Source organism: Tamandua tetradactyla, chromosome 18 (genome assembly GCF_023851605.1).
Source record: "Tamandua tetradactyla isolate mTamTet1 chromosome 18, mTamTet1.pri, whole genome shotgun sequence".
NCBI lineage: Eukaryota > Metazoa > Chordata > Mammalia > Pilosa > Myrmecophagidae > Tamandua > Tamandua tetradactyla.
This window is the reverse complement of record NC_135344.1, coordinates 73,555,934-73,562,999: the sequence shown is the minus strand read 5'-3', so window position 1 is coordinate 73,562,999 and position 7,066 is coordinate 73,555,934.

The window sequence follows — 7,066 nt, the reverse complement described above, 5'->3', positions numbered from 1 at the left end:
AATAAAATACCTAGGAATAAATTTAACTAAAGAGACAAAAAACCTATATAAAGAAAACTACAAAAAACTGCTAAAAGAAATCACAGAAGACCTAAATAGATGGAAGGGCATAGCGTGTTCATGGATTGGAAGACTAAATATAATTAAGATGTCAATCCTACCTAAATTGATTTACAGATTCAATGCAATACCAATCAAAATCCCAACAACTTATTTTTCAGAAATAGAAAAACCAATAAGCAAATTTATCTGGAAGGGCAGGGTGCCCCGAATTGCTAAAAACATCTTGAGGAAAAAAAACGAAGCTGGAGGTCTCACGCTGCCGGACTTTAAGGCATATTATGAAGCCACAGTGGTCAAAACAGCATGGTATTGGCATAAAGATAGATATATCGACCAATGGAATCGAATAGAATGCTCAGATATAGACCCTCTCATCTATGGACATTTGATCTTTGATAAGGCAGTCAAGCCAACTCACCTGGGACAGAACAGTCTCTTCAATAAATGGTGCCTAGAGAACTGGATATCCATATGCAAAAGAATGAAAGAAGACCCATATCTCACACCCTACACAAAAGTTAACTCAAAATGGATCGAAGATCTAAACATTAGGTCTAAGACCATAAAACAGTTAGAGGAAAATGTAGGGAGATATCTTATGAATCTTACAATTGGAGGCGGTTTTATGGACCTTACACCTAAAGCAAGAGCACTGAAGAAGGAAATAAATAAATGGGAACTCCTGCTTTTGTGCATCAAAGAACTTCATCAAGAAAGTAGAAAGACAGCCTACACAATGGGAATCAATATTTGGAAACGACATATCAGATAAAGGTCTAGTATCCAGAATTTACAATGAGATTGTTCAACTCAACAACAAAAAGACAGTCAACCCAATTACAAAATGGGAAAAAGACTTGAATAGACACCTCTCAGAGGAGGAAATACAAATGGCCAAAGACACATGAAGAGATGCTCAATGTCCCTGGCCATTAGAGAAATGCAAATCAAAACCACAATGAGATATCATCTCACACCCACCAGAATGGCCATTATCAACAAAACAGAAAATGACAAGTGCTGTAGAGGATGCGGTGAAAGAGGCACACTTATCCACTGTTGGTGGGAATGTCAAATGGTGCAACCACTGTGGAAGGCAGTTTGGCGGTTCCTCAAAAAGCTGAATATAGAATTGCCATACGACCCAGCAATACCATTGCTAGGTATCTACTCAAAGGAATTAAGGGCAAAAACTCAAACGGACATTTGCACACCAATGTTTATAGCAGCGTTATTTACAATTGCAAAGAGATGGAAATAGCCAAAATGTCCATCAATAGACGAGTGGCTAAACAAACTGTGGTATATACATACGATGGAATATTATGCAGCTTTAAGGCAGGATAAACTTATGAAGCATGTAATAACATAGATGGACCTAGAGAACATTATGCTGAGTGAGTCTAGCCAAAAACTAAAAGACAAATACTGTATGGTCCCAATGATGTGAATCAGCACTCGAGAATAAACTTTGGAATATGTCATTGGTAACAGAGTTCAGCAGGAGTTAGAAATAGGGTAAGATAATGGGTGATTAGAGCTGATGGGATACAGACTGTGCAATAGGACTAGATACAAAAACTCAAAAATGGACAGCACAATAATACCTAATTGTAAAGTAATCATGTTAAAACACTGAATGAAGCTGCATCCGAGCTATAGGTTTTTGTTTTGTTTTGTTTTGTTTTGTTTTGTTCTTACTATTATTACTTTTATATTTTTTTCTCTATATTAACACTCTATATCTTTTTCGGTTATATTGCTAGTTCTTCTAAACCGATGCAAATGTACTAAGAAACGATGATCATACATCTATGTGATGATGTTAAGAATTACTGATTGCATATGTAGAATGGTATGATTTCTAAAAAAAAAAAATGTTCAGCACAATACTGCCTAACTGTAATGTAATTATGTTGGAACGCTGAATGAGGCTGCATCTGAGCTATAGTTTTTTTTGTTTGTTTGTTTTTTCTTATATATTTTTGTACTTTTTATTTTTATTTTTGTTTTCTCTCTGTGTTATCATTTTATTTCTTTTTCTGTTGTCTTGCTATTTCTTTCTCTAAATCGATGCATATGTACTGAGAAATGATGACCATACACCTATGTGATGATATTAAGAATTACTGATTGCATTTGTAGAATGGAATGATTTCTAAATGTTGTGTTAGTTAATTTTTTTTAATTAATAAAAAAAATTAATTTTCAATAGATCCCAAATCTGTAATTCCAGCCTTTCCTCAAAGGACTAGATCCATACTACCAACTTGATGGAGTCCCTCTTTTTAGATGCTCTGTGGACAAATCCAGTTTAAAACATCAAAAGTCATTTCTGTCCATCTCCCCCGATCCATGAATTCTTCCATCAGTCTACCCTGTGAATGGTCCCATCATTCTTGTTCACAACAACTATTAAATCGTGGTTTCATTTCTGATGTCCTTGTTCTTATATTCACTCTATACCTCAAATTTGTTAGATTCCATCCTTGGAAAAACATTTTCAAGCAGTTTTATTGGGATAAATTCACATGCCATACAATCCATCGAAAGTATACAGTCTTCTAGTGAATTCACATAGTTGTGCCTTCACCATTACCATCAATTCTAGAACATTTTCACCATGAAGAGGATTCACCATGTCATACAGTCCCATGTTTCATCCTCTGGCTTTTGCTCTAGTCACATACATGACCAAAACATTCCCTTTCAACCATAAATGCATCCACATATCATTGCCATTAATTGTACTCACTATAATGTGCTCCCATCACCTCCACCCATTTCCAAACATTTACTAATCAACCTTATTATATATTGTGCACAATTTGAGCACAGCTCCCCATCTATGCCTTCATTATATCTTCTGGTCACCTATGTTCTAGATATTTGATTTCCTATTTTTTAAACAGTTTTATTCAAGCACCACACAATTTATCCAAAGTGTACAATCAATGGCTCTCGGTATAATCACGTTGTTACGCATTCACCATCACAATCAATTTGAGAACATCCGCATGGCTCGTTGGAACATTTTTTTTTCCATTTTCTGAATCTATTGTCAGATCCCTGTTGCCTCCTATTTCTATTATGAAAGCTTCCCCCATAGTCTCTCCAAACTGACTTTCTTCTACAATTTTCTATTACATCACAGCCATTTCAAACTTGTTAAAGGACATCTCTGATTACATCACTCATTTGTCCATAAACTTTTAATGTTTTCCCTATTGCCTACCGAGTGATGTATATACTTCTTAATCTGAAATTCAGGATGGATGATGCTAGCACCACCGGGCCTTTCTGGCTTTCTTATTACTGCCTTATACCGACATATGCTCCAGGTGACGTGAAGGTACTCTATCCTCTCAATTCATCCTTCGCTTATTTTTCTGTTTCTTCTTCCCTATTTTTTAAAAATTTGCCTTTTCCTTGAATGACCTCTACCTTTTAAAACCTTGTGGAAAAGCTGCCCATCCTTTCTGAATCATTTCAAAAATGTTATCTCTTCTATAAGTTACTCCTGCCTTTCCTGAATAACTATCCTCCTTCTAAACCACAAAATCCTCATAGAATTAGTGTATTGTCTTGAATTCTAATTGTGTTCAATGCCCTCTTTATTCCTTTTAGAATGAAAATAACTTCAATGGCAATGCATTTTTATATACGCTTTTAAGTTTGGAATAGTTTGAAATTTACAGAAAAGTTTCAAATATGATACAGAGAGTTCCTCTATCCCCACATCCTATTGTTTTCCCTATTGTTAACCATTTTATTTTGGTACATTTGTCATAACTAAGAAACCAATATTGATACTTTATTTTTAACTAACATCCGTAACTTGATTCAGATTTCATTAGATTTCCCTAAAATTTTGTTTTGTTTTGTTTTCTATTCCAGGACACCATCCAGGAGACTATTGTGCTGGTTTGAAAGGATGTATGTTCCCTAGAAAAGCCATGTTTTAATCCTAATCCCATTTTGTAAAGGCAGCCATTTCTTCTAATCCCTATTCAGCATTATTTTTTTTATGTTTGAAACTGTAATTAGATCATCTCCCTGGAGATGTGATGTAATCGAGAGTGGTTGTTAAGCTGGATTAGGTGATGACATGTCTTCACCCATTTGGGTGGGTCTTGATAAGTTTCTGGAGTTCTGTGAAAGAGGAAACATTTTGGAGAATGAAGGAAATTCGGAGAGAGCAGAGAATGCTGCAGCACCATGAAGCAGAGAGTCCACGAGTCAGCGATCTCTGGAGATGAAGAAGGAAAACGCCTCCCAGGGAACTTCATGAAACTGGAAGCCAGGAGAGAAGAAGCTAGCAGATGACACTGTGTTTGCCATGTGCCCTTTCAGATGACAGAGGAATGCTGACTGTGTTCACCATGTGCCTTTCCACTTGAGAGAGAAACCCTGAACTTCATCAGCCTTCTTGAACCAAGGTATCTTTCCTTAGATGCCTTTGATTGGACATTTCTATAGACTTGTTTTAATTGGGATATTTTCTCGGCCTTAGAACTGTAAACTAGCAATTTATTAAATTCCCCTTTTAAAAAGCCATTATGTTCCTGGTATATTGCATTCCAGCAGCTAGCAAGCTAGAACAACCATGTTACATTTAGTTGTCTTGCTTCCTTAGGCTCCTCTGAACTGTGACAGTTTTTCAGACTTTCCTTTTTTGTGTGTATGATCTTAAGGAATAGTGATGAGTTATTGTAGAATGTCCTTCAGGATTTGTCTGATGTGTTTCTCATTATTAGAGTGGGGATATGTATTTTGAGGAAGAAGACCACAGAGGGACAGAGTCATTCTCACCACGTCATATCAAGGAGACATACTATCACTGTGACTTATCACTGATGATGTTGACATTGACCATACCTGGTTGAGGTAGTGTTTGCCAGGTTTCTCCACTGCTTCCTCCCCCATTTCCATGCTCTCCTCTTTGGAAGGAAGTTTCTAAGCACAGTCTGTATTCAAGAAGTGGGGAATTAGGCTCCACGTCCTTGCAGGCAAGTATTTACATAATTTATTTGGAAGTCTTCTCTTGGGGAGATTTGTCTCCTCTCCCCATGTATGTATTCATTCAGCCATTCATAGCAGCTTTGACTCATAGACGTTTATTTTATACTTTGAGTTATGATCTAATACTCATTGTTACAGCTTTGGACATGGAGAGAGCTTATGATGATTTCCGTATCCCTTTTACCCATCATTTTGTTTTTTTGAGCATTTCCTCATCTTTAGTCACTATAACATGCTCCAGGCTCATCCTGTATATTACCAGCCCCAAGCTAGAATCAGCCATTTCTTTATAGAGCCCTGGTCCCTTTTATTGAAGAATGGTGTTTAGAAACCAAAATCTGGGCTCAATTGCTGATTGATACTGAATGTCATTGCCTCTAGGCCCTCTCAGAAACTATAACTAGGAAATACATGTTTGTACACCAACCCTTGTATACCAACAAATTTATAATTATTTTTGTTGCTTTCAGCTCCTGGCTCTAGTGGCCTCCTCTCTGAGCTTCTGTGTGTCCTCTCTTAACATTTCTGGGGCTTTTCTCTTTCTAAGCTCTAAACTCCTCTGGGTGTTTTTCTCTGAGCTCTTTTGGATTTTTCTGTTTTCTATTCTTATAAAGGACCCTGGTAAAGGCTTACTACCCACCTTGAATGGAGTGGATTGCATCTCAGTTGAAACAACCTAATGAAAAGTTCCCACCCACAAAAGGTCTGCATCCACAGGAGTGGATTAAAAGAACATGGCATTTTCTGGAGTACATAACAGCTTCAAATCAGCACACTCCACCTCCTGGACCCCCTAAAAAAATTATTAAATATAGAAAATACAGTCTTTCCATCACAATTATCACAAATACCTTAAATAATTTCTGTAATGGTATTAAATATAAAGTCTCATCAAAATCAGTTACAGGTGTGGTCTGACCTAAGGCAAAATCCTCCTCTAGCTGTGAATCTGTGAAATTTAGAACAAGTTATGTGCTTCCAATATAAAAAGAAGGGATAGTCATAGGATAAACATTCCCATTTCCATAGGGAGAAACTGGAAAGAAAACAGGAAGTCACTGGACCCAAGCCATTCCAAAAATTTGCAGGGCCTACTGCATTAGATTCCCAGGTCTAAAAGTCATCTATAGAATGACGTTTTATCCTCTGGACTCAAGAGAGCAGCAGTCCCACCCTCTCAGGGGGCTTATGCAGCAGCTCTGCTGTCTCCAACCAGAGGTGAAGGTGGCAACATCTCCAAGTATTGGGGTTACCGCTATGTTCACAGCCCCACGCTCTTGAGGCATCAGGGAAGCACATGGATTCTCTGTCATCTCTGGGGCAGGGACTCAACCACTTCAGAACAGTGGGACTGGTGACTAGGTTCTCCCTAATCCCCTTGGAACGTCCTTCACCCTCTCTGAGGCCTGGGGCAGCAGAACCCTTCCTAAACAACAGAGAGGACAAGCTCCCCTCAATTCTCCAGGCATCTGAAAGCCCTGGGGTGGCAGCAATCTTCCTGAACAGTGGGGAGAAAGGTCCAACCTCTGCAAACTCTGGGGCAAACTCACCCTTTGCATGTGCATGGGTGGGTCCATTCTCTTGGCCCAAAGTGTCCTGGTTCCAGACCTCAGCTTCCATAATTCTGCCTTTGAAGTTATTTTTCCTTCAATCTATCCCTTTTAGCGCAGGCTGGTAGTGGTTCCATTCATACAGATCTCACAACAAATTTGCCTATTTCACATGCAGTACACAGGGGTCCCAACCATCAGGCCATAAAATATTCCACAAATACTTTCTAGATAGCTGCATCTCCAATCCTGACTTGTACTGAAAGAGTTGGTTAAATCCTCACATGGGACAGTATTCTCTTGGGATTCATCACTTTCCAAAAGCTCAGAATTTTCCAAACTCAATTTTGGGGGGTTTTTGTATCCAAGAATTCACTTCTCAGCTTAACCCTTTCCTCTTGCATTTTACTATAAGCTGCAAGGAAGAACCA